Raw genomic sequence first — 27,770 nt, 5'->3', positions numbered from 1 at the left:
CAGACAATTCAGAAGAGGGTTCTTTAAGAAAATGGCAGAAGCAAAGAATTCGCAAGCCCACCAGGTGAGGAAACAGCACTCCTCAGGAAACTCACTCCAAAGTCAGTTTTGTCTGCCTTTGGCACTGTCCAGGTTCCCCCCCCTCCCCCCCCCCCCCACACACAGAATGGCACAATGTCCCTGTGGACCTCAGTCCATCTGCTTCTGTCTGCCAGGGCCCAGGGCCCATCAGTCCCTAAATGCTACCCTTCCTGCCTCCTGGGCAGGCTTGGGCCTCCTCTGTGAGTCATACTCACAGCAGTGGTGACCCACGCAGCTTCTCAGTGTGTGTCAGCACAACCTTCGTTATCAGCCTCGGTGTTCATCCAGTAGTTTCAGGATGAAACTGTAAGATACGATCCTACGCCTAATCGGAAGCTGTCCTGCAAAACCATAGTGTGGTTGAGGACGAGAGTTACTTCCAAAGCTAAAAGTAAAGCCAGACAAATACAATCCTGAGATATTCTGTTGTTCAAGCTGGATGCTTTGACATCAGCCTGCCAGAGGCCATAGTGACACCCTGGAAGTGCCAGGTGGAGGCTTCCTTGACTCCTTGTGTCCAGGGCTGATATCCAGCTGGTGTGCAGGGTACACAAGTCTTTCCCACGGGCTTCCATGTGCCCTCTCATCTCTGGAGGCTCCCAGGGAAGAAGCTAGAATGGCTCCCCCTTGGACAGAACGGGCAGCAGCCACACCGCATATTTAGAGATGGAAGTCTCTAGATCCATTTTTCATCACGAGACTTTCAGTGGCTCCACAACAACCTCTTAAGTTCGCCTGGTCACGTCTCTGTCTCTGGCCTGACACTCCAGTTGAACAGTGTAAGGAAAAGTGCTCTGTCAGCCCCTGTGTTTCTGTGCACCTGAAAGGTGTGCCCTCCTTGGCCGGGGAATTGGCTCATGGGAGCTGGGACTGGCTAGTGCAATATCTGGCACTTTCTCTGCAGATGTTGCAAATATAAGGCAAGGACCTTGAAACCAAAATTCTAGAAGGTATCAAGAAGAGACAAGTGTAGGAAAAAGAGAAAAGACAAGTGACCAAGACTGATGCATAAATACAGAATTGGCAAGAAGATGCTGGTTTCCCAGAGGAGATGGTTATTGCACTGATTCTTACCCCAAGCTGAAGGCCCACTACTGGATTGGGAGGACATCTGGGGTGTGTCCAATAACCTGGGTATCTTCTTTTCTCTTTGCTGGGTTTCAGCTTGAGAAACAGAGAAGAGGAAGGATGGTTGGTGCATAGGGCATGTGTGTGAGAGAGAAAGATGTGGATGTGAAAGGAAGGATCTCTCCAACTAACATCTGAGATTTGCCACCCACTGGAAAAACATTAGTGAGGCACTACCCTAGGCCACCTAATGCGGGGTCCTACACATCTGTGGGACAATTTCCATCTCACAGCTTCTTACCCACACATGTATTTTGTATTCTGAGCCAAGGAAGGGAAGGAGGTGGATGGACCTGGTGGGCCTGCAGGTGATCTGGACCAACAATCAGAAAGAGCTTGAGTTTGGTACTGTGGCTCAGACACCAGCAGTCTAGTCTGTCTTTCATCTGCTCCCTCTTGGATCCCCTGGACACGCTGGAAATAATCTCTGACAGTTTCCGGGTGGTTTTGCTGGCTGAAGTAGCTGAGAGAACAGAAGTTGGGAGAGCAAGAACCAGGCCACAGCAGACTGTCGGCCACAACGAGCCACAGTGTAGATTCTGCTCTCAGTGCAATTCAAGTTATCAGTTATCACTAACTCTTCCCTGTGGATTACCTGCTGACTGGCCTGCAACTTCACCAAACTGGTAGGAGCAGATGTTCTCATGTGATGAGAGCCTCACAGAGCAGTGTTTGAACTGAGAGGATCACTGGGTATTGGGGCCAGAACTCCTTCATTTACAGATAAGGATACTGAGCCCCCAGGAGTAAAATATTAGTTAATTGGTTTACATTTCTGTTTCCACAGATTATGAGGTTCTCTAGGGTCAAGACTATGTTTTTGAAACCTCAAAGCCTAGCAGAGGGCTTGGTCGTTAGAGAATGCTCAGTAAATGTTTGTGAAAACGAGAAAGGGAGGGAAGAAGGGAGGAAGGAAAGAGGACTTGTTCGAGGTCACACAGGTAGAAGGGGCAGAGCTCAGCCTCCCTATAGGCGTCTCCCTTGAGGCATGCTAGCCACTGGGAGAGCCGCTCGTCCCCCTCTCAGCACTGCCCACTCAAATTGGTGCCCTCAGCAGGTCAGGCTGGCTCTCAATTGCCCACATAGTGTCTCTGATACCAGACCCCACGGCATCCACTCTTCCACAGCAGGGCCCAGGCAGAGTCCCCCGGTGTGTGATGTGAACAACATCAGAAGACCAAGCCTGCTTCCTGCCAACTCCCTTGCTAGGACTATGCCTGGGGCATCAACTTAGGCTAATGTCTGTGGCAGTGCAGGACTCGGGGCTGGAGCCTGAGAGCCAAGAGTGAGGTGCCCGGGGCGCCCCCAGGACACAGGCAGGATGAGCCTAGCAAGGCATCTATGCAAAGATATTCTGGAATTCCAGAATTCTGGAAAAATCTAATGAGGCAGGATCTCAGTTTCTGAGGTCCCAAGAGCAGAAGGGACCTTGCTCAAGCTCACCCACTCTCAGGGGCAGAGACAAATTAGAGGCAGGGTTGGTCTCTTCAGAGGAGGAAGAGGTAGGCTCAGAATGGAGAGGAAGAGAGGGAGCCGGAGCAACGGAGCAAGTCCCTGAGGAAATGTAGTACAGCGGCAGATTCTGTTAATAGGGCAGCAGCAGCCTCACCTAAGGCTGGGGAAGGGGAGTGGGCGTAAGGAGTGGGAAGATACCAAGGGAGGGAGCTGAGCCAGTCTGGATTGTCTGTGTGGTCTCAGTCTTGCTCCACTTTCTGCCTGCCCTGGAATCTACCTCGTCTCTGTCTTTGCACTGCCCCCACTTTGGGGGTGGAGAGGGCCCAGAGTTGGGAGTGACTCTCTTCTAAGCCACCCTCAACCTCAGGACCATGTTAGTGGTGTCACCTTCTGCACTGTCCAGTGAGCCCAAGCATTGCACGTTGGGATGGGGGTCTTGGGTAAAATCACTGAAGCCGGGAGGGCAGGTGGGCAGGAAAGTTGTTGGGCAGCTTCGAGATCACATGGAGGCCAGTGTTTTCCAAGCATTTTTTTAAGCAGTAGAATCCTTCACCAAAAGAAATGTTACCAAGAATGTACCAACCTGCTCAAAGCAGAGCTGCTGTGTCCTCTCAGCTTTCCTCTTATCCCAGGGTTAGTCCCCAGAAAATGAGTGGAGCTTCACAGCTGGACTAGTTCAACCTCCTTAACAGATGAGTAGGGAAACTGAGGCACAGAGAGCAAAAGGGACACACTCATTTGCTATGAGGAGCAGAGGCAGATAAGAATTGAGGTCTGTCTCCTCTCCCCAGCATGGGCTTCTGCTAGTAGAACTGACATCCGCCAGAATGTCCACCAGACTGGAGAGATCTTCAGCCAGGCTAAGGAATGTGGGTTCCACAAGATGGGGAGCCATCGAATGCACTTAGGCAATGGCTTTCTTTGTGGCATTCTAGTTTGACAGCCCAGCTAGGATTGTGATCTCCCGATGTCTCCATCCCTTGATCGAGAAGGCCAGCATATCTGAGAAATATCTGAGAAATAGCTCCAACAACGCAGGGTCAAAGAAACTTGGGGATGGTGGTTTTGGCTAAAGAAAGATAGATGGCATTTTGGTTAAGTTTTGGTAAATAGATGAATTGTCAATGAATAGGTTCAATGGAAGAATCAGTGCTTCCTTAAACTGCAGGAGAAATTGTGCCCATTCATTCGTTGGCCTAGTAATATGGCTTTAATTAACTCAACAATAATTTTATTTTTTTAAATTTTTTAATGCTTATTTTTGAGAGAGAGCGCACGCGTGCATGAGCGGGGGAGGGGCACAGAGAGAGAAGACAGAGACAGTGACAGAATCTGAAGCAGGCTCCAGGCTCTGAGCTGTCAGCACAGAGCCCCTTGCAGGGCTCGAACTCATGAAACACAAGATCATGACCTGAGCTGAACTCGGACGCTTAACCAACTGAGCCACCCAGGTGCCCCTCAACAATAATTTTAAAAGCCCCATCTTGAGCTCACAAGTAATGCAGAGAACTAATAAGTATCTCCGAAGCCAGAAAAGATCTTTTGCTTCTGTCTTCCCTGCGGGCTTGTCTTGGCCATGCCTCCTTGTGGTAGGCCTCCACCAGATTTTAGGACAAGTCTTAGTTTCCGTTACCTCGTGGCCAAGGGACCTGGAGTGAGGTGAAGCATCTAAACTGGGCAGCACATGCATTTCTTCTGATCCTTTTTATTTTCTTCTTCTTCTTCTTCTTCTTCTTCTTCTTCTTCTTCTTCTTCTTCTTCTTCCTCCTCCTCCTCCTCCTCTTCCTCCTCCTCCTCCTCCTCTTCTTCTTCTTCTCCTTCTTCTTCTCCTTCTTCTCCTTCTCCCCCTTCTCCCCCTTCTCCTCCTCCTCCTCCTTCTCTGCCCCCTCCTCCTCCTCCTCCTCCTTCTTCTTCTTCTTCTTTTTTATATGACCAAGCTGAGAAATGCTTGTCAGAGAAAATCACTCACTTCCTGAGGTCTTAGAGACAAACTACCCCTCCACAGTCACCCAGGAGAACTGCTCTCTCAAGTCCTGAACTCTGTCCCCACCCCATACGTTATATGCTACATGCACGGAGTACTGTACAGTTTATAAAGAGCTTTTAAGTGTGTTCTCTCATTTGAGACTCACAAAAGTGCCTGAGGCAGACCAGGCAGGTTATTATCTTGATTTTAGAGATGGTGAAAGCAAAGGTCAGAGAAGCAAGGACACTTGCTCAGGATGGTGTCACTAGTGAGCATTTATTCAACAAATATTCATTGTTTTATTTATACTTGTTTATGAATGATATTTGTTATTACAGCATGGGGCCAGATCTGCTGACTTGCTTCTCAGGACTCTTTCAGCTGCACCAGGCTCTTTCTCCTAAGGATATAAATAAAAATGGATTTTCCACTGGAAACAGGTCAAATGACTTAATACAGCCATAGACAATTCAGAGGGACCTGGTAAATCCTAAATGAGTCATGCTTCATTTGATTAACAAACAGCCGAAAGAAATAGAATTCTACAGTTGGAGGGAACTGATTATTGAGACCAGTGGCTTTGAAACAGTTTTAAAGCACAAAACCCATTCTTAAAATCTTACCTTGCAGCTCAATGTGGAAGCCTATCAACACAACATCTTTATAGAGCTTGAGGCCTCACTTAATATCTTTGGAAACCCTTTTAATTTATATAGATGAGAAAGCAGGCCCAGGGAGAGGCCCCTCGGGGAATCAGTGCTGGCTAGGGCTGGAACCCCAAGCCAGTGGTATTCCCACTGAAGGTTCCCCATGAGGAATGAGCTGATCATCTCAACTCACTTTTTGATCATGTCCCCCAGTGTTCCCCATATTACTAACATATCCAGTCCTTTCTAGTCTCCTTTTCCTCCAGCTGTACCTTCTTTTCAGAATGCATTTCCACTGTTTAACTTGCATTTTTTCACCTCCAGACAAAGGTCAAAGGGACCTCCCCTCCCCTATGAAGTTTCCTCAAGGATCACAGCAAGAGAGATTCAGTCTTCCTTCTGACTCCCTCTAGAACCTTTGGTGACAATCTTAGGATGTTCTGCTTTGTCTTAGAGCCATTTGGGACTTAATCCCACTTCTGAGGTATCATCCTTCTTGAGGACGAGGGCCTCTTTCCACAACCTAACAGTGTCTTCCAGCTCTAAAATACCACGAAGCTGTGATCTCAAAAGATACTACTCCAAAATAGAAACTTTTTTTTTTTTTTTAATAGAATTGATGGGCAGAATCAGTCTTATTTCTGAATACCCAAGTCCTGGCTAGTTAGATTCTGTTAAAGCTAAACAAGGTTCCTCACATCTTGGCTTCTTCCTCATTCTCGAGCCCTTATCACACAGCTTCACATGAACAAACACTATCTGACCAACCTTGATCAGGGCCTGAACACACTGGCTGCCTTCAGGGAGACTGGCCAAGGAGTCTGACTGGCCGTGGCCCTGCCTTTTCCGGGCATGCCGTGTCCTCCCTCAGAGCTTCTGCCCCTTCAGCTATTACGCATGCCCCTCCTCTGTGAGGAGCTGAAGACAAGTTATATGTAGAGGCATTATAAACTGCAGGCTGCCTTGGTGGCTAGCTTGTTGAAATCAGTGAGAAAAAATTTAAACTCAGTTTCTAAGATTTTCAAAAATGGTGTAATACCAAATAACTGGTTTATGTGAACGTTTTTCTAGTGAGTCATTTGGCATTATATAGGCACAGACTCCCTCTCACTTGCAGGTGTAGGCCCTGGCTCTTGCATTTGCTGCTCTGGAAAGCATATCACTGTACTCTCCTGAGTCCAGCTGAAAATATTCATTCGTTTGCAAAAACGGTTTTTGAGCATCTACTGCGCCAAGCTGTTACGGGTTGAATTGTTCCCCCTGTGCTGACGTCTTAGCCCCTGTTATCTGGGAGTGTGAACTTATTTGAAAATTGAGTCTTTGCAAACATAGTCAAGTTAAGATGAGGTCATACTGGAGTCAGGCAAGCCCTACTCCAATATGACTGGTGTCCTTATAAGAAGAAAAGAAGAGATTCAGACCCAGACACAGAGAGAAGGGTACTTGCTGTGTGACAGTGGAGGTGGAACTTGGAGTGCTGGTGCCATAGCCAAGGAAGGCCCAGGGCCACTGGAAGCTGGCAGAGGCAAGGAGGGATCATCTCCTAGAGGCTTTGGATGGGCATGACCCTGTAAGACCTTGATACTGGATTTTGGATGTCCAGCCTCCAGAACTGGGAGAATACATTTCTGGGGTTTTGTTTGTTTGTTTTTTCTCCCTTCTTCTCTTCCTCTTCCTCTTCCTCCTCCTGCTTCTTCTTCTTCTTCTTCTTCTTCTTCTTCTTCTTCTTCTTTTGAGAGAGAAGTGGGGTGGGGAGAAGCTGACGGGGAAAGTGGGGGGGAGAGAATCTTAAGCAGGCTCCACGCCCAGCAGAGAACCTGACACAGGGCTCAATCTCACAACCCTGGGATCATGACCTGAGCTTAAATCAAGAATTGGTCGCTTAACCGATTGAGCCACCCAGGTGCCCCCAAATTTCTGTTGTTTTAAGCCACTTACTTTGTGGTACTTTGTTATGGCAGCCCTAAGAAACTGATGCATTGGCATACTGGGGATCTGGCGGAGAATAAGACAGATAGCCTGCTCTCATAGAACTTACATTCTAATGAAGGGAGGCATGACCATAAACATGGATGAATAAATATGAAAATGGCAGGTTTAGGTACTGAAGGGATTAAACAGGGTCACGAGCTATTTCAGTTCTTTCTTTTAAAAAAATTTTTTTTAACGTTTATTCATTTTTGAGAGACAGAGCATGAGCAGGGAAGAGAGAGGGAGACACAGAATTTGAAGCAGGCTCCAGGCTCCGAGCCGTCAGCACAGAGCCTGACTCGGGGCTTGAACTCACGAACCGTGAGATCATGACCTGAGCCGAAGTCGGACGCTCAACCGACTGAGCCACCCAGGCACCCCATGAGATATTTCAGTTCTTTCTTGAAAGAAGGGAAGCCCATGGAGGGGGAGGTGGTTGGACCCAGATCATATAGGGACTTGGGATGGGAAAAGTGATTGACATGGAGCTGGGGTGGCTGTAGACAGACTTAACTGGGGTGTTTGAATGGATGGGTGGCTTGGAAAAGAATGGTGGTGATGGAGATAAGCAAAATGAGCAGATTCAACATATCTTGTGATGGTAGAACCAAAGGATCGTGCTGGTGGATTGGCTATGGAGTTGTGAGAGAGAGAGGAATCAAGGATGAACCTAGGTTTTTGGTTTAAGCCAAAACATTTATTTTTGGGTGGATGGTGAGGTCATTTATTGAAATGGAGAAGATTAGGGAAGGCACGCGTCGGACGTGAGAGGGAGCGAATCCAGGGTTCTGTCGACTTTGAGATGCTTGTTAAATAAACATCTTTGTGGAGATTCAGTCATGTGTGTTCAGTGGCAAAAGGACCCCCAATCTACGGTCTTTCTCCTCATCTGGTGAAAAGAGATCGTTCCAAATCCCAAGGTCTCTAGAGACACTGGAGAGGGTTTCTTCCTATTGGAAGCATTTTCTTTCTCCAGCGTTACAGCTGGGCATACGTACCCTGGAGGCTCTGAATAACCACGTCTGCTAGGAAACTTGCTAAGTAGCACAGAAGTTTTCAAACTACTTCACAAAGTATATTGTACTTCAAAAGCTTCCTGCAACATCTTCAGAGCTGTGTCTAGCTTCATCAGCAGAGTTAGGTCTCTTGGGACTTCTAGGATAAACTGGATGGAGGGGTGGGGAGAAGCTGCAGGTGACTCTGGACAGAATTCCCGGGACTCCAGGCTCCAAGCTGCTTGGCTAATTAAGAAAGCAGAAGAAACCCTTTTCTTTGCACAGACCCACTTCCTGCACAAAGAGCTTGTGGGGGCGGGGGGGGGGGTGGTTGGTGGGGAGAAAAGCCCAAAATGCCTGCACTCTGGGCAGGCCAAGCCTCACGGAAGGGTGCTGACTCAGAAATAGCAGCTGCTTGCCCTGGGAGCCGGCAGTTGTTGGCACAATCAAAGATCAATTAAAACACGCCATTCTGGTTTGCACCCCCACACCAATCCCTCCAGGGCACTTGCTCTCTCTTTCAGCTTCCTCCAAAGACTTCTCTGCTGCCTAATTAACTTGGAGCCCAGTGGCCTGAGAAGGAGGCAGGCTGCACAGGAGGGAGGAGCACTGCGCCAGGAGCCTAAGACCCAGGGCTCGTCCTGGCTCCCCCAGGATTCTTCCTGGGGCTGTCAGTGAGTCACTGAACTCCCCGGGCCTGCGGGCCCCCAACTCTGAAACAGATAACTCTGGTCCACCTTGTGTCCTGTGCATCCAGGACTCATCCTGAGAGTGAAGAGGGAAAGCACGGCCAGACTCTGTAAAACTGTAAGCTCCTTTCCAAGTTTAATGGTTTCTCGGATATAGAGCATAAATAGTGGGACAATGCGTATATTTTTACCCCATCTTAGAAGTAATCCTAGAAGAAAATAAATCCTCCTTCTCCTGTTGCAAAGTAGTTTAGGGGGGCAGAAATTAGCAGTCCCGAAACCCCTAAGGTTTCTTGCAGCTGATATGACCTTTCCCTGGCCCCAGGGACCCACAGAGGGGGCCAGAGAATGGCTGCAAGAGAGGGTTCCTGGATCTTCTAAGGGAGGGTTGCCAGATGGAGCAAATAAAAATATGCGGCGTCCAGTTAAATTTGAATTTCAGATGAACAGCAAATAATTTCTGGTATAAGTATGTTCCAAATATTGCATGGGATATACTTAAACACTAAAATATTTTTCATTGCTTATCTGAAATTGAAATTTTACTAGGTGTTCTATCTTTTATTGGGCAAGTCTACAGGATGCCTGGGCATCAAACAGAGGATTCAGCAGGCCTAGGAAGCCACTTGGATCACGAACATGCCTCACTCATGCCTCCAGGAGAGAGCCTGCCTTCAGGGTCAGGGCTCCTTACCCTTAAGCAATTTGGATTAAGGAAATGGTCTGTCTTTACTAACTCAATCCATCTGTTTGAGGGCTCCCTGTGTGCAAAAGGACATTGTCTAAATATGCAAGGCTTGTAGATCTAGTCACCAGGAACTCAAACCTCAGAGATGTTAAAGGGAGAATGGGAGACCAGGCTCAACAGAGAAACCAAGTAAAAGGTTAGGAGGCTGTTAGCTGGGAAGGAGGACCAAGGAGAAGGCAAGGTGGGAGCCCCTCGCCATCCCCCAGGACAGCCACTTTCCCCACTGACTGGACACTTGGGGCCCATGTTTGTCATATCCTTAGGCAACTTATCCTTGCAAGGTCCACGCACTGGAGTCGGTAATGGGCTTTGGACACAAGCTCTTCTGTGAGGTGAGGGGAAGGAGAGAGAGAGAGCATTACGTCAGGCAAATGTCTCACCTGAGAACAGCAAATTTGAGATTCTCAGCTGTGGCTTGTCATTAGCAACACTAGAAGTGCACACAAAGGAAAAAACAAAGAAAACTGGCCATTGACCTTGCCATATCCCAGATTCAGAGGACACTTGTCTGGGCCCAGAATCTCCTTCCTTCCCTTTCTTCCTGCTTTTCCTCATCATTTCTTGACCAACCACCACACGGAGGTCCCTTAGCTGACTCACAGGAGAATTAGCCAGAGTCCCACAAGTAGGATGCTTACAATCAGAGGTAAGAAACTTAAGAAGGGAAAAAAATTGAGGACTGAGAAATCATGCCCCAGTGAGGAATCCAGGAAGGCTCCCTGGAGGAACTAGCATTTTGTTCCGAGTCCTGAAGTACACATGGGATTTAGCATGTAAAAATAGGGGAGAAAAAGGGCACGCCTGGACGGAGGAAAGAGGGTGAGGCAAAGTACAGAAGGGGAGAAGCCCAGAGCACACGAAGAAAGTGATGGTCAGGATGATTTCAGACCATTCTGAGGTTGGTCTCAGGATTCAAACCAGGGACTCAAGGGAATGCGAAGTTTGCATCATCCTGGGATGCTCAGAGAAACATTCTGACCCACTTGTTTACCTGTTTCTCTTTCCCCTCTCTTGAACACATCTTTTTCTGTTGGAGGCTCATTTATAACTTCGGCAACCTCCTTCAGAGGGAGCAGGTGTTTCTCTGGGATAAAACACCTTGGGAAGCAGAATGTACAAGAGGGGAAAAAAAGCATGTCACAGCACAGCCAGGCAGAGAGAAGCCTGGGTCAAGACAAGGGCAGAGGGAGGAGGACGCCAATTGGTGTGAGGTGACAAGGCAGCAAAAGAGAGTAATTCCCTTCTCATCCCCAGCTTCTGAAAATACGGATTGACATTACCCTCCTTCAGCCCCACTATGCAAGATTCTATCATTAGAATGCCTTTCTTTGAGTCTTGACACCTCCTCCTTTGAGATGTCCCTTTTAAAATGCTCACATCCTTAGAAAGGACTGTGTACCTTAGCTTCCTCAGAATGCACAGCCTGGGGTAATTGCATAAGTATATCGGCTTTGTTAGGGGGTGCATCCCAAAGAGCAAAGTAAGGAAAAGGGGTGTGAGGATGAGGGAGAGCCAATATAAAGGCATGTTCCAAGTGGCCCCAACTTGTTGCATATTACAACTGCTCATTTTGTGAGACCATCTTCTGAGAGGTCACATGACAACCACATACAACATTCCTTCTCAGTCTGGAGGAAAAACTTTCTCCTAATGGAGACATTTGGCCCACGGGGCATGTATTCCTCCACTCCTCTCCTCCCTATTGTACATGCATGAACATCAGGCATCGTATGTGTCAGGATCAACAGGCAAGCCCCGTGAGTAGTGGCAAATGGAATGGCCTTGAGCGGAGGCACTGCGGGGTCAGGCCCAGGTGAACGTTGTTGGGGCCCACACAGAACTGGTCACTGCAGTGAAGACTGGGGCTGAAACGCATGGCCTTCGGAAAGGCTGAAGCATTTCTGGGGATGCCTAAGAAGTATCTGGTTCAGGGACAGTCCTGCACCTTATTATTGAGCAGCTCCCACCTAGGTTTCCAGTTACCTTTTTAGCAGATGCCTGCTGGCTGGGGCAGACTGCTGAGAGCAGGAGCCAGACACAGACTGGACCTGGCTGCTGGGGGGAGGTGCTGGGGGCAGGATGGGCAGCAGGCAAGCTCTGACCCAGGTTGGGGTGTGGCTGGGATGCGAATTACCCTGAGAACCCAGTTTGGGCTGCTGGCCTATGACTGGGAGGCCCCCAGAGGGCCTCTGCAAACAAATACAACTTCTGAAACAAAGACGAAACATTAAAGAGACTCCTGAGGACCAGACATTATTAATGGCCTATTCTAGGGAGGGAAATCAATAGCTGTTTAGAAAGGCTTTGGGGGAAGAAACTAGTTCTGATGAAGAAAAAGGCAAAGCGAATACCTGCTTTCCATGAGGATGACAGGGTGCGTCAGGATTTCCCCCAGATTGACAACGTTTCTATAAACTTTTGACTGACACCTGCCAGGAAGGAGGGTCTGTGTGTGTGAGTAGCAATTAATGACTAGATTGATTTCTTAATCTGATTTTCCTTTACCTATTCAGAGATTCCAATTCCAAAAGAGAAAATACATAGTTTCTAAAATACATTAGGACCTTCTTTCCCAAAGCACGCAGGAAATGAAAAAGGCTTTTAAAACTCTGGAGGACACATTTGAAATGCTGTGTGCTTTCCGTTTGGCAGTGAAAGTGAAAACAAGCCCAGATTCCATTTGAACGGTATGGTGTTTATCTAATACTTTTCCCTAGGAGCTCCAAGGGAAATAGGTGGTCAGCATTATTAGCGCAGTTTGGCAGCTAGAGAAGCAAAGCATGTGATGAGGGAACGGTTTGTGCAAGAGAAAAGTGACGGCATTAGGCATGCCTGTTCTCCACTTTCTGTCTTCTCCATTGGTTGCTGTTTCAGACTAGAAGTTATGGTAAAGACCCTTGATTAAGCACCTCATAAAGTGTGGGAAAGATCATGGGGCAGGGGGTGCAATGCATTTCTTCGTGGTCTGAAACTTTGTTCGCCTCCCGTGTGCCTTTCTGCTGCTCTCTGGCAGACAGGCCGGTTCTCCACTAACCCGGTGAGGGCTCTCCTGGGCCTCCCCATGCCTTCATCCAGAATCAGGATGCTGGCATTCACCCCCGTGACCTAGTGTGGCTTGTGTCATGACCTCATGATACTTGAGTTCAATTCCCCTGGTAAGGGCCTGCAATGTGCTATCCTGAGCAGGGCACCGAGTGGCCACATGAGGGCTGCACTTGGCAGAGGCAGAAAAGAGAACCATTTGGTGCTGACTCCAGTGACCGTGGCCCCTGAGGTATGGTAGGGCTGCGAGGGAAGCAGGCATTCGCTACCAGAGGCCTGGGCACAGGGAAAGGCAGTACGGTGGACTGTTGTCCCAGCTTTGGTTCAAACCGCAGCCCTGTCGTAGTTGTTGGTCTTGGGGAGGTGAGTCATTTAACCTCGCTTGGGCTTCCTCATCTGTAAAATACAGCTAGTGATCTCTACCTCAGAGCGAGAGGGTTACATTGTATAGTAACATTCCCACATATTCCCACCACGGGGGAGACATTCAATAATTCTGGTCATTGTTATGCCTGGTTTAGTTCTGAGCATTTCCAGGTGATCCTGTTTCATTAGACTGGAAGCTGTGCTTCCCTGGTTCCCTTTGTCACTCCTGTTTAGGCTTGTATCTCTTAGGGAGGTCCGCAGGTGGAAAATTACAGGCATTCTGGAGCACGCCTCACATCACACGCACTGTTCCCACAGGAAAATCAGGAAGCTTCCAGACGGTAGGGCCCAGGCCCCCCATCTGCAGGGTGGGGTGGGGTGGTGTTTGAACACACTTGTTTTTCTCTGCAGGTTTCTTTGGAAATCTGAAAGGGCAGAGCCTGTTGCTAATGAGACAGTGTTTTCCATCTCTGTCTACTCCATCAGATGTGGTCTGTTAGGTTGGGGTGGGGGAAGGGGATCAGATCTCCAGGGACTCAGGATCTGCTCCCAGATTTACTAAGTGGCCAGGAGCAATTCCTTAAGGGCAAAAAAAAAAAAAAAAAAAAAAAAAAGTCAGGGGGAAAAAACCCAACATGGTTCACAGAAACCCTCCCTCCTTCTGCCATTCCTCCCCTCTGCTCCAGCAGCTGCTGTTCAGATGCCAGCACGACTGACCTTGACGCTGACAGAGAAGCCCCACCTCCTCTCCCTCAACCCCTTTCTATGGGACTGCCTTCATTACGCTATCTGTGCCCTTGCACGGGCCACACACAGCCCTGTGAGTGGGCAAAACACATATCACAGACGTGTGCAATTTGTGCAGGAGGAGGTTGTGAGTATCTTGGTCTTGCGCTGGTGTTGTGGAGGTTATCTATGGGCTTTTTTATTTTGGCAGAGGTTACATGAGGCTGAACCATGTCCTGTCCCCCCGCCCCCCCTCACATTCATATGTTGAAGTCCTAACTCCAGTACCTCAGAATGTCACTGTATTTGGAAATAAGACCTTTAAAGAGGTCATTAAGGGAAAATGAGGTCATATGAATGCGCCCTAATCCCATATGACTGGTGTCTGCATAAGAAGAGGAAATTTAGACACAACGGGTACAGAGGAAAGACACAGGGAGAAGGTGGCTTATCCACAAGCGAAGGAAATAGGACTCAGTAGTAACCAGCCGTGCCGACACCTCAATTGTAGACTTGTAGCCTCCAGGACTGAGAGAAGATTAATTTCTGTTTTTTAAGCCACCCAGTCCATGGTTCTTGGTTAGGGTAGCCCTAGCAAGCTGCTACACTTGCCATTCATGCGCACAGTTATTTTTGCGGTCTGTTGTCTTCAATTTTTTTTTCAACGTTCATTTAATTTTCAGAGATAGAGAATGAGTGGGGGAGGGGCAGAGAGAGAGGGAGACACAGAATCCAAAGCAGGCTCCAGGCTCAGGGCTGTCAGCACAGAGCCAGACGCGGGGCTCGAACCCACGAACCATGAGATCGTGACCTGAGCCGAAATCAGTCGCTGAACTAACTGAGCCACCCAGGCGTCCCTGGTCCGTTGTTTTTAATAGGCAATCTCTCTTTTCCTTGAGTTTGAGGGATATGTTTAAAGGGAGCTTGTTTTATTGATGAGAAAGGTGTATTAGAAACCACCTCATGAAGCTCTTAGCAGATTCAGAGGACAGAATGCAAGCCTGTGCTTGCCAGTGTTGGTCCAGTCGTGCTGCAGACCCTAGGCTATAGAGATAATCAGAGAAGATGGATCTCTTTGTACTGGCACAAAAGGTTGTGAGTTTATGAGATTTGTCCTGCCAGGAAGAATGAACAATTATGAGAGCAAGTTCTTCATCTTAAAAATTGATTTATAAGCATCATTAGAGAACTCGATATTTGTTTCACTTAAAACGCTTTTTTTTAAAATTTATTTAACAAGAAATATGTTTCTGCCAGTTGTAATTCTAGTTAACCTAATACAGTGTGTTCTGGGATTCAGTTTTTCCTTCAATTGTTGATAATTTGATAAACCTTTATTACATCTGTAGTTTTTTCTGGGGCCAGAAGATTCCAGAATTTTTTATAATAATAACTTTCTTTTGAACAGCACTTTCAAAGAAGTCTTATAATACTGTGAGGCAGTACATGTATCATTGCTAATAACTAGGATTTGTGTAGTATTTTATCTTTTACAAAGCACATTCATATACACCGTCTTGTTTAATTGCCATGGATAAACCAAGTGCTCGGCCGACAGTGCTCATTGACTGTTCCGGGTGTGAAGCAGAAGGGAATTTACATGCCCTAAATGTCAGGTTTAGAGGCACTCCTTGGCCAAACAGGAGTCCATTGCTTCTCAGAGTGAATGGGAATGTAGACTCCTCACCCATGAGAATTGGATACATTTTTCCCAGTGGGAGGGTGCCTAATTCAAACCACCCTGCACCTAAGCCGGTTTCCTGCTACTCCCCAGCTGCAATGGTTTCTTAGTTCTGATTTTTCCTTGGGTAGGTTTCAGAGGTTCTGACCACCCATCCTGCATCCTTCAGCCTCCCTCTCCCCCAGGCCTGGTCTGCAAACCTGGAGTGGCCTTCAAAATGCCAACCCATTAACTGTCAAATTCCAACCTGGGGTCATTGAGGAGCGAGGGACAGGAAAAACTTGGCTGGGCTGGGCCTGTTAGTGAAGTTTACCATTCTGTTGATATCTCAGAAGTGGGATAAGTATCGATAATAACTATCGATAGGATGTGCTTTAGAAAATTTTCGGTCCCCAATTTTTCAGGATGGTGGAATATAACAGTTACTCATGTCAGCTCCTAAATATTCTTTATCCATGTAAATCTTTCCTGTCACTGTTTTTTCTATAGTCTCTAGGTTCTCTAAAGGTGTTAATTGGATAGTGATAATGGAACATGCTCTAAAATCCAGAAAGCTGCCACTCCCAGGACCTGGCCCCCAACCCAGGTCTGACATCCCAAGTCCCTCCCTCTCCTCATCCGCGCTCCAGACTCTCAACAGCTTCTTTTTTTGGCGGAAGGCTTTCTTAAAACTGCAGGTTGAGCTGCTAGTTCCTGACACAGACAAACAGCAGGCTGTGCACAATTCTTCCCAGGCAATTCACTCACAGTGAAGAGTGATCTTTTTTGAGGCTCGAGAATATCAATATGCGGCTGCTTTGCTAAAATGCTTTCTGTCTCTCACAGTCAGAGAAATCTGCTTGCCTTGAGCTAGCCTCCAGTTTCTTGTTAAGAGCTAATTTTAGAGCTAATTTAGGTTCCATTAGTATATGGTTCTGTTGCAAATCTGACATTAACATCGGCGGCTCGATGAGTAACAAAGGGAGGGAAAGCCTTTTACCCTAACTGCAGCAAGGCAGGCACATATGGTGCCATTTTTCAAGGAACAGATTTTTGTCTTTCATGCCATTTCAGAGCTGTTTCCCTCTGAAATTACCAGCTCTAATTTAATGCAGAACATGTCTGGATGTCACTGCGGAGATCTAGTTAAACAGAGAGGGCTGGCAGGTCCCACAAATTTGCAAAAGCGGTGTTCATTTGTGCAGTATAATGCTTCGCAAGCCCATGCTCACGGACTGGGGATTGGTCACCAGCAAGCGTCGGGCTCCGCTCATAGCAGGAGAGCCAGTTAGTGATTCTGTTTCTGAGACTGGGGCTCTGTTTTCACAGACCTTAGTGAGGGGAGGTTAGGGCATTTCCCATTTCACCCTCAGGGCCAGCTGATGCTCCTCTGTGCCCACGTGCTTGGGCCCACATGGCTGTAACTTAGATCCTTGAGTCCATCTGTGGTCGTGGTGGGGGAGACATGAGACATGCTTGCTAATTTGAACTCTGCTGGTAGCCAGCTGGATGTGTTTCCTGAGCCTCACTTGTAAAAGGTGGGAATCTGAGATTCTCTGATAGCTAAGCTCAATGCCCTGTAATAGTAATTTGCATTTATCTTACTTAATACATTTTTCTGAGAACTTTCATGTTTGTTATGTCCTGTGATTATCACAACATTCTGTGAGGCAGGCATTCTTATCTTACAATTGGGGAATTCTGACTCAGAGAGGCAAGGAAACTTGCCCAAGATCACACAGCTGCTAAGAGGGAGAGTTGAAACTTGAACCCAGTTGGCTTCACTCCCAGTTCAAAGCTCTCTGAAGTCAACAGACTGAAATCAGAAAGTAAGTTTGAACACCATATCTTATCATCAGGGGCCACCTTAACAGATACCAGTGCCCAACAGACCTGCAATATTCAGACTTAAGATGACACAATGACTTGGGAAATTATAGTCTTGCGTTGGGACATGCAGACTCATGAATGAGCACCCCCGAAGGGGCTGAAGTATCAGAGGAAAAGCATTGGAGCTGGTTCTAGTCTTAGCTCTGTCTCAAGTTGCTGTGTGACCTTAAAGAAGTCACTTGGCCTCTCTGAGCCTTAGTTCCTAAATAAGACAGGTGGATAAGCTGCTTCTACTCCTTTGGATAGGTCTGCGGTTCTGTGACAACAGGTTCAATGCCAAAACCGAAGAACACAGCAGCAGGTATAAGACTTTTGGTCAGGGTACCGCCTCTGTGTCCAAGACATTCAGATTGAAAAAACTGCTCTAGGCAGTTAAGAAGTGAAGCTGATATAAAGAGTGACCAGAGCAGATTGCTTCCGTGAGTGACGAAGCAAATGCTAAAAACAGTGGTTGCACTCAAATCCTCCACGAGCCAGACAAGTTAACAGGGAGAGGCAGGCACAGTATAGGGCAATAGGGAGTGATGGGGACTATACTCAATTGGCAAGCACTGCCTGACTGTACAGGACAGTGACCACGCTGTTCCAGGCAAATGTTGCCAGGCAGGAACGTAGATGTAGTGCAAACAGTATTCCAACCTTTCAAGAGAACTGGAGATCTGAATATTCATGTGAGATACCCTAATTTTTAAACATTGGAAACAAATCCAAAGACTTAAAAACCTTTTCATGCCAAACAAAATGTGTCTGCTAGCCATATGCTGCCCAAGAGCTCCAGCTTGCTAATTCTGTGCTAACATCTTCTGAGTTAGTTTGTGTCTATCTTTGCCTTAAACAATTCCAGAGGGCCTGTTTCCTGGCCTTCCTTGGGAGCATGCTGCAGAAGTGACCTGCTGGTGCCATTTCAAGTCAACAATACATTGCATCACACAGATCTCATTTTCCTGGCCACAGCCTTTGAGGCCGGACCCCTGACCGGGGCCAGCATGCACGACTGGTTCCCACTTTGCTGGCCTGAAAATCACCTTCTCCAGAGAGATAAACAACAGTGAAAAGAGGAAAAGAGTGATTTGGCCTTGCTAGTAGAATAAAACGGATGAAGTTAGTTTTTTCTTGCCATCCTTTCTCCTCTATTGGATCACATAACCACTTTTATTGTTAATTTAGGTACAAATTAATTGCTGTACAAATGAACGAAACACAGATGAATGACCTCACCATTACTTGAAGCTTAACTGGCAATTACTCGGCTTTGTAATCTAATATAGCATGTATTAGTGCGGCTGTGGGGTGTCCTGTGGCCCAATGCACTGCTAATGCGAAGAGTGGATGTCCCTGGAGATTCCCTGAGACCCTAAGCAAACCTGCCAGGAAGGTGTTGCGGACCCCAGAGCCTCCATGATTGCCTGTCTCCTCTCTCCAAGTGCAATTGAATAAAGATTAGTAGAGGATTCGACACTATTTTCATGTACTGTTTTTCCCTCCGAAGGATTTCTTATTATACTTTGTTATCTGTACTTATTTTTCCTTTTCTTAGCCGCATGTAAAATGTCAGTCGTAGAGGGTCCTTTAGAGAGGCTCTTGTCCGGGCCACACCCACAGACCCCCAGCCTGGGTGTGAGAGCCCTCCTACGTGCTTGTGCTCGCACAATCCTGATCCTGGCCCCATGAGGTTCTGATCACACTGGGCTGGAACTCTCCAGTTATTTGGCCAAGCCTCCCCTGAAAGGACAGTAAACATCTTAGAAGTAGGGACAGCATCTACCCCCTCTTAAAACCCCGGTCTCAGGGCACCTGGTACTGGTATCCCATAGTGATGTTCAGAAATGAAACAAAGTAACCACTGGGCCCCCCATTTTATCTGTCTGGGCACCTCCTCGGTGTATCCTCTTTATGGGTAAACCACACAAGTAATTTCCTCCATTGTATCAGAGGCTTTTGTGATTTCCTGCCTAATTTTGTCATCTTCCATGTAATGCTGGAAGTGAAAATATCCTTCTAGAAATACTGCCTTGGTTTCCATTTGCCAAATCAATCTCATCCCCCCCCTAATAAGTAAAATGTATCTACTCTTTGATAAAATGAAAAGATATCGTGTGAATAATGGGATTGTACTGTACATATTTTTTTCAACACAGGAAGAAAGTCCCTTAGTGGACAGCAGTCAATACCAGACTCTAGATTAAATCTAATAAATATTTTTTCCTTGCCCTTGAGATTGTTGCATTGGAAGCCGTTTTCAAGTTTTTATGTTGAAGATGTTAGATTCTCATTGTAAAGAATTTAAGGTAAAGTGTTCCATTACTAGTTTTCTCTAAACACTATAGCCATTTGAGAGCTTGTTTAGAATTCAGAGAATTTCTGAGTCATTTGCAGGAAATTTTCTTAGTCTGCATACTTTACATTCCAATAAAAGAGCCCTTACTTTTAATCAAGAGTGGTTTAAAGCATCAATTGTAAGCCAATCATAATGACTTTCTTGTAGTTGTTCTTGGTTTCCTTACAGAGGTTAGCTGCATGAGTGTTCAGTGGACTTTTCTGGTTTTGAAATCTTGTACTCTACACAGAGCCTAGTGCAGTGCCTTACATTTGATCAGTGTTTGTTGAATGACTGAGTGGCTGAATAAATAGATGAATGTCTTTCATTTATTCTGGAGAGTTCTTCCTTTGATGATGCTGACAGAATTCATAGATTTAGGCTAATAGAATATCAAAGATGAAATAATGCAGAAATATATGATTTGGTTTAGCTTTATTTATTTTGTTTTTTTTAATTTTCAGATTTAGAAAGTGAGGTTCAGAGAATTCCAAGATCACCTGGAGCCTAAAGGGGGAATTTCAGAAAATTGTACCAAATATGAATCTTAAGGTAAATGTGAGTTTCCATGGCAGCTTAACATGGGCTTTTCTATTACTTTCTGTGGGTTTTGTGTGTGTGTGTGTGTGTGTGTGTGTGTGTGTGTGTGTGTTTTGTTTCTGTTTGTTTTTGTTTTTTACACTTGTGCAATTCTCATAAACTAACTGGGATCAGATGTATATGAAATGATTGGTTCATCAAAGCTCTTAAATACTTCTTGGGTGCCTGGGTGGCTCAGTAGGCTAAGTGTCTGACTTCGGCTCAGGTCATGATCTCAGAGTTTGTGGGTTCGGGCCTCGTGTCAGGCTCTGTGCTGACAGCTCAGAGCCTGGAGCCTGCTTTGGATTCTGTGTCTCCTTCTCTCTCTGCCCCTCCTCTGCTCACACTCTGTCTCTGTCTCTCTCTCAAAAATAAATAAACATTAAAAAAAATTTAAAAAAAAATTTTTTTTAATGTTTATTTCTGAGACAGAGAGAGACAGAGCATGAGTAGGGGAGGGGCAGAGAGAGAGAGACAGAGACAGAGACAGAATCTGAAGCAGGCTCCAGGCTCTGAGCTGTCAGCACAGAGCCTGACACGGGGCTCGAACCCACAAGCCACGAGATCATGACCTGAGCCGAAGTTGGTCGCTCAACCAAGTGAGCCACCCAGGCGCCCCAACATAAAAAAAATGTTTTTAAATACTTCTTGTATTTCTTCGTCCACCAATTACTGTGGATCGGAGTTTTGTATTTGGTGGGTCAGATCCCTCTAGAGGTTCTATTATTAATGCAGGAGGAGTAGAGAAAGCTCTGGATCCTGAATTAGAAGATGGGGACCAGAACCCAGCTCTGCAGGCTGTATATACAAGCCCTGCCCTCATTCATAAAGTAGAAGTGATAGCCCCTGTTCTACCTTTCTCACTGGTTATTGGAAGAGCCAATAAGATAATGGATGTGAAAATGTTTTAGAAATTGCAAAGCATGCAAATGCAAGAGGTTAGGACTGATTCCCACAGTGTGTCCCTAGGAAGAGACTAAGCAGATTCCATAAGGGGTATAAGGCAACCTTGGGATGCTGTGCCTCCCTGCTCGAGAACTAAAAATTTTGGGAAATTAACTTTCTGAAAGTCAAACCAGTGGTTCACAACTTTGTCTAGTATAGGCCATCCTTTTTATCACCAGTATATTTCCCATACCCAGTCCTACACGATTATATTTTTATTATTTGTTGGTTGAAAAATACATATTGGCAAAAAGCTATTATGAATTGTGACCACGTTTTATTTGTTCAAATCATTTATATATATTTTTTTTAATTAAAAAAAAATTTTTTAACATTTATTTATTTTTGAGACAGAGAGCATGAACAGGGGAGGGTCAGAGAAAGAGGGAGACACAGAATCCGAAACAGGTTCCAGGCTCTGAGCTGTCAGCACAGAGCCCGATGCGGGGCTCGAACCCACGGACCGCGAGATCATGACCCGAGCCGAAGACGGACGCTTAACCAGGTGCCCCAAATCATTTATATTTTATTTGTTGCTACATCATAGTAATAGTTTTGCCAAATACTTGTACGAGGGTAGAGCAAACTACGTTAGTTATTGAACCTCTAGGCACTCAGGGATTAGCTGGCTCCTCAAAATAATTACCTCTGCTCTCAGATCAGGGAATTCCCACATTAAACTGCACAATGTAAACATAACGAATGGATCAGAGCCAAGTAATGCATCATCTTAAGTAGACTCTGGCCTCAGGTTGAAGTCAGACTTTACTGATGACGTTAACACATCCAGAGAAACAAGGTGTTGGTCACAAGAAGACATGGTTGCCAGTGGAAGCAGTAGCCACACCCGCTGGAAGGGTGCTACCAGAGCTCTTTAAAGCACCCTTCCAGTCCTGCCCAGGGAAAATATGTACTGACCTAGAGCCTCAGTCTCAAGTCCTGGTGGAACGACTTCTGTTTCACTCCAAGCTCAGCTGAGTATCCTTAGTGCCAGCAGAGAGCAGCCAGACATACCAGTTGTTAGATTTTATTGCAGATGAATGTCCTAGCTTTAGATCATATAACCATCTTAAGAGCTTGGGTGAGGTGAGACCAGCCCCAAGCAATGGCTGATAGCCTCTGAGCCTGGCCCGGAAGCCTGTGAGTAGTCTCGGGAAAGTTACCCTGCTGGCTCTCACATCTTTCTGCATTGTCACGAGCCATGATTCCTCAACCTCAGCACGACTGACGTTTGGGGTCCAATAATTCTTTGTTGTGGAGGGCTGTTCTGTGCATTGTAGGATGTTGACCAACATTCCTGGTAACCACCTACTAGATGCCAGTGGCATCCCACCCCCTCTCCCATCCCTCAACTGGAACAACCAAAGTTGTCTCCAGATATTGCCAAATACTCCTAGGGGGCGCTCCCCTAACCCCCAAACTGAGGACCCCTAGTGCATACCATTCAAATGAAAGGTCTACGAGATGCAACCACATGAGGTTCTTCTTCAAAGAGGAATCATTCCTGAATGTGCAATACATTCAATTTATATACAGTGTTGCCTTTATCCAAAGGATGTTAGAATTCTTGAAAAATCGATTTCAAGGAGCTTGTGGTTAATTTAGAAATATAGTCATGCTCTACTTCCCTATAATGTAAAGGAAATAGGGATTCTGGCAGTTGAGTGAACTGAAACTTTCTTTTGATGACTTGGCGATTCAAGGGTCATCCTTCTGAACATCAGTTGTTCCTACTGTAAAAGTGTAAATAGGGATTGATTGTGCTGGCCAGGGGAGTCCCTAGAAGCTGGTCTGTTGTTTTAAAAAATAAATCCTTGGGGCGCCCGGGTGGCTCAGTTAAGCATCCAACTTCGGCTCAGGTCATGATCTCACCGTCTGTGAGTTTGGGTCCTGCGTTGGGCTCTGTGCTGACAGCTCAGAGCCTGGAGCCTGCTTCGGATTGTGTGTCTCCCCGTCTCTCTCTGTTCCGCCCCCACTCATACTCTGTCTCTCTCTGTCTTTCAAAAATAAATAAACATGAAAGAAAGAAAGAAAGAAAGAAAGAAAGAAAGGAAGGAAGGAAGGAAGGAAGAGAGAAATCCTTGATTTATTTTCAATTCTTTATTATATACCTCTTCCTGCTAAAAATAGTCCAAAAAGTTATTCCAGTTACTGGAAAAATTCAGTTAGTTCTGTGCTGGTAAATTGAGGATTTTTGCTCAAATGGCTCCAACTTTTTCTAAACAGTTCTTCCATCAAAAATTCCTTCATTTGAGGAGAGCATTCCCACCATAGTCAAACCCCTTAGCAGTATACAGTGCATCACTGCTCCTACTTACAAATTTCCACCTGGTTCTGTTCAGGGGCAAAGTTTTCCATGTTGGCCTCCTCCCTACTGCTGGCCCCTAAGGTCACCATTTGCAGTTCCAGGCCAGCCCAGTTCCTGGCCCCTAAGGTCACCATTTGCTGTTCCAGGCCAGCCCAGTTCCTGGGCTGTTCCAACCCCAGCACTGATGGTTGGGGAGGGCGATCCATGCTGAGCCCCACATTGTGTGCCCTCCCATCTGCTCCCTTCTTCCTCCACCCTCTTCCCCACTTCAAGGACTCAGGTGTCCTCACTCCTCTTGTCTGGGCCCAGCTGTCTCTTCCTGCTTCCCCAACCCAGTTTTGTCTGGTGTTTGGGAGAGGAAAATCTGGTTCTGCAAGCACACTCTCAGCCTTTGTGTCTGAGCCCTGGCTCTGCGGTTTCTGCGAGTGTGTATTTCTGGTTCGTGTGGACTGGGGATGCCAGTGAGTACCAGTGAGAAGAGAAGAGTGAAAGGGAAACACACAGGTTAACTCGGGGAGACAAGACTATGAATTAAAACCTTTTTATCTTGTCTCGTGTCTTACAAACTATGTGAGACAAAAATGAAGACAGAAAGGGGTAATGATCAAGGCAGCCCTGCACAGAAAGCCTCTTCCCTTGAGAGCTGTGTGCTGAGGCTGTGGTGTTTCAGGGTGGCTGGGGCCTTGAACTCCATCCTTTAGTCCTTTAGGACTAGGGAAAAGACGAAAAAAATCCCTGCTTGGCCCTTTAATGATACTATTAAAAAAGAGCTTCTTTCGTGGCCCTGGGATATAAAGGTAGAGTTCGAGACCCTGCAAATCACCCCAATGAGAGGCTTGGTGGGAGGAGGAGTGGTTGCCAAGGCCTAGGCGTAGGCAGGGTAGCCCACACTCCAGGAGACCCCTCTGATGAGAAAAGAGGAACATATCCAAGGGCAGCTGCTCTCTACCTTGCCAAGGCCCCCAATGACAAGCAGGAGAGGGGGAGAACCTGGCCTTGCCGGTTATTATAAATGCTTGCCTTAGAAGTGTCATTCTCTCTTTCCCCAGCAGGGTGGGCTGGGTGCTGGCACAGGCACCCAGCAGCTGTGGCTTGCCGTTATGGTGCCCTTATGGTGCCTTTTTGCAGAAGAGCTCCACCCAGGGCACCTGAACTGTGAGCGAAGCACCTCTGGTATTTCAGCCTCCACCCGGCTGAGCAGCCTTTCCTGCTGCAGCCCTGCTCTCAGGGTCACTGCTCTCCCCCAGGGAGAAGTCAGGGCACCAAATATACTAAGCCTATGGGGTGCCAGATACTTCATATATATGTAGAAATATGGATATATACGGATATAGATATATACATATATATGTAATCTCAGGTAATCACTCAACAATTATGTGAAGGAGGCATTTTTGTCCCCATTTTACAAATAAGGTAACTGAGACTTGGGGAGGTTAAGTAACTTGCCCAAAGTCATCCAGGTGGGAAGACTTTGTGAGTCTTCACGGAAAAGGACTGATCTGGAGGCTCTGGGTGGCCGAGTGGTTCACAGTGCTGAGGACATGAGAGATTTCACGTGCCTCCTGAGGCAGAAATACAGGCAAGGGCTTTGCCTGGGAAGGTTAATTACGGCAGTTCTCAAAGTGAGACAGGAGCAGTCACATAGCATCTCCTGAGAAAAATCAGCACTCTCTTCAGAAATACAAATTTTCCCGAGATTAAAGAAATCCCCAATTTGCTTCTCATCTGTAATTTTATTATGATATTCGCAGCAATAAAGTGACTTGAGGCCCAGTCAGAGGCATGAAGAGTTGGGGGCTGGAGAATTCTGGGTCTTCATCTGAATCCAGTCACCTGGGCCGCCTGAGTGACTCAGTTGGTTGGGCATCTGACTTCGACTCAGGTCATGATCTCGAAGTTCACGAGTTCGAGCCCCCACTTGAGCTCTGTGCTGACAGCTGAGAGCCTGGAGCCTGCTTCGGATTCTGTCCCCTTCTCTCTCTGCCCCTCCCCAACTCACTCTCTGTCTCTCTTTCTCAGAAATGAACATTTGAATCCAGTGTGTGGTTGAAAGGAACCCTGGAGGAGAGGTGGTGGCAGCTGGAAAGAAAAGACCATGCCCCCTGGGTCTGTAGGAAGAAAGCTGCAGGGACTCCCCAGAGAGAGCTAAAGGTAGTCCATGGTGGGGGGGAAGGGGGGGGGGAAGGGAGGTGTTCTCTGCAGGAGGCCTCAGGCCTGCAGGGCTGAGTGTGAAGAGCTGTGCTGAGCCCTGCATCCGGTCGGAAGTACGAGTCTGGAGCTCCTGGCTCGGGATGCTGCAGCTGTTCTGGGGATCTGCACAATTAGAATTCTCCTAGCGCTCAGTGCCCACAGGAATCCAGTCACGTGGTAGACGTGGTGCCTGGAGCTGGGGTCAATGAGAGCTCAGTCTGAGAGAAAAAGCGTTCCTTCCCTCTGAGACATATCCTGCTTTGGTTGTGCACTGCTGGGCTTTTGCTCACATTAAACCTAACCCCTTGCAGGGAGAGGAGCTTGCACGTGACCTCTGCTGGGTGTCTGGGTCTAGCCTGGGAGCTCTCAGGGGCATGGGTGGTGAGTGTGGGACAAAGGAAATCACTTTTCCTTCTGAGCAGGATTTTGTGAGCCTATTGTTTCTAGCAGAGGCTCTGTGTCGGTACTTCCTTCTCTTTTAATTCATTTTCCTCTCTACCACAAGGCTGGCTTCTCTCTAAGCATGATGGGATCTGGTTCTTGGATAACTTTAGGGCTACAGCTTTACAGAGACCACTTCTCTCCTATCCTGCCCAACCCTCCTACACCCCCTACCCCCACCCTGCCAAGAACATGTAGCTAATTAAGAGGGCAAAAGTTTCCATTAGCATCTCCTGAATCAAAACCAAGGCTTTGTTATTTCTGGGTTTGGGGGACTGAAGGAGGACCAGATCCCCTTCTCTTCTACTTCCTCCAAGTGTCTGGGTGGGAATGCACTTCCTAGTCATTTATACTCCCTGTATGATCTGAATCTCCCAGATCATTTCCCTTCAACCCAATCTCCCTCTGTTAAATGAGATATTGAACCTAAGGTCTCGCCCACCTTGAGCCTTCCCTGACCCAGCTTGTTCTTTTTACTGCTGAAACCTCCCTCCAGACACAGGACGAACAGCTCTTTGCTGAGGGAATGCGATGCTTGCCTGTTGTTTTCCACTTTGTTCTGTGCTGCTGCTTTTTGTCCTTCCTAACTAACACCTTCATTGCTGTCAAAAACCTCCTGTCAGAAATCACTACTCTCCCATGTAATGGGCACTAAGGTTCTGTCAGAAATCATGCTCTGCTATTAGCAATCACTGTTTTTTCTGTCAGAAATGTCCACTCTCCTTTAAAAAATCACTGTCTGAAGAAAAATCACCACTCTCTTCAGAAATCCTTGTTCTCTTGTCAAAAGTCCACTAACATCCTGTCAGAAATCAACATTTTCTGCCAGAAAATCCCTGTTTTCCTGTCATAAACCATTGCTCTCCTGTCAAAAATCCCTGGTCTCCTGTCAGAAGTTTCTGCTCTCCTGATCCCTGTTTCTTGTCAGAAGTCATTACTTTCCCATAGGAAACCATTGCTCGTTGCCTGATCCTTCTCTCCACAGGATATTCAGAGTTGTTTGTCATGCTTTGACATTGGTAGCTTTCCAGTGACTTCCTTACTGCTGGCTGTTCTCACCTGTTTCGCTGTATCTCTTTAAGCTCAGTGCTGGGGCAGTGGACACAGCACTGGGGAGTCCATAGTCTCTGTGTCCCTCCTGAGTGATTACAGACAAATCCTTTTTGCTTCCCGGACCTTTTTCTCCTCTCTTTGTTAGGGATGATAATATCACCGACTCTGCCTGCTTCACAATTTAGATCAGTGACGATTCTGACTTTCAGAAAGCTGCTACCTTTATCTCTCTTCCTATAATTTTCACTCACTGTTGTCTCACAGAGCTAGCCTTCCACCCCTACTCCTAAATCCTCGCTTACCCAGCGGAAATGCCCCAGTTCTCTAACATCCAGATTAACCTGTTCAGTTCTTTGTATGGCATGGTTTCCATACCTGTTACCAGCCTAGCCACATACAACAACCCCCCCCTCGCCACCCCAACATGTTCTAGTTTGTCTGGATTTCCCTCAGGGTGTGATCTGAGTAGCTCAGAGGAGTACGGGATTGTCATCGTCCTCTTTCTAAAGCAGAGTATTAATGTGGCCCAAGATTGCTTGAGCTTTTGTACCATTTACCATGTAGAATCTT

The 27,770-nt window shown here is 46.8% G+C and overlaps 1 long non-coding RNA gene across 1 annotated transcript in view; it reads left to right on the top strand.

Moving 5' to 3' along the window:
• LOC122230246 overlaps positions 1-25,832 on the top strand; it is a 35,790-nt gene extending 9,958 nt beyond the window's left edge. The window contains exons 2-3 of the long non-coding RNA XR_006207353.1: positions 20,146-20,233; positions 25,536-25,832. This is a non-coding gene — a long non-coding RNA (uncharacterized LOC122230246). The remainder of the gene's footprint in view (positions 1-20,145; positions 20,234-25,535) is intronic.
• The last annotated feature ends 1,938 nt before the right edge of the window (positions 25,833-27,770 follow it).

Source organism: Panthera leo, chromosome C2 (genome assembly GCF_018350215.1).
Source record: "Panthera leo isolate Ple1 chromosome C2, P.leo_Ple1_pat1.1, whole genome shotgun sequence".
Lineage (NCBI taxonomy): Eukaryota > Metazoa > Chordata > Mammalia > Carnivora > Felidae > Panthera > Panthera leo.
Note: the sequence above shows the minus strand (reverse complement) of the source record. Positions and strands in the feature narration are given on the sequence as shown.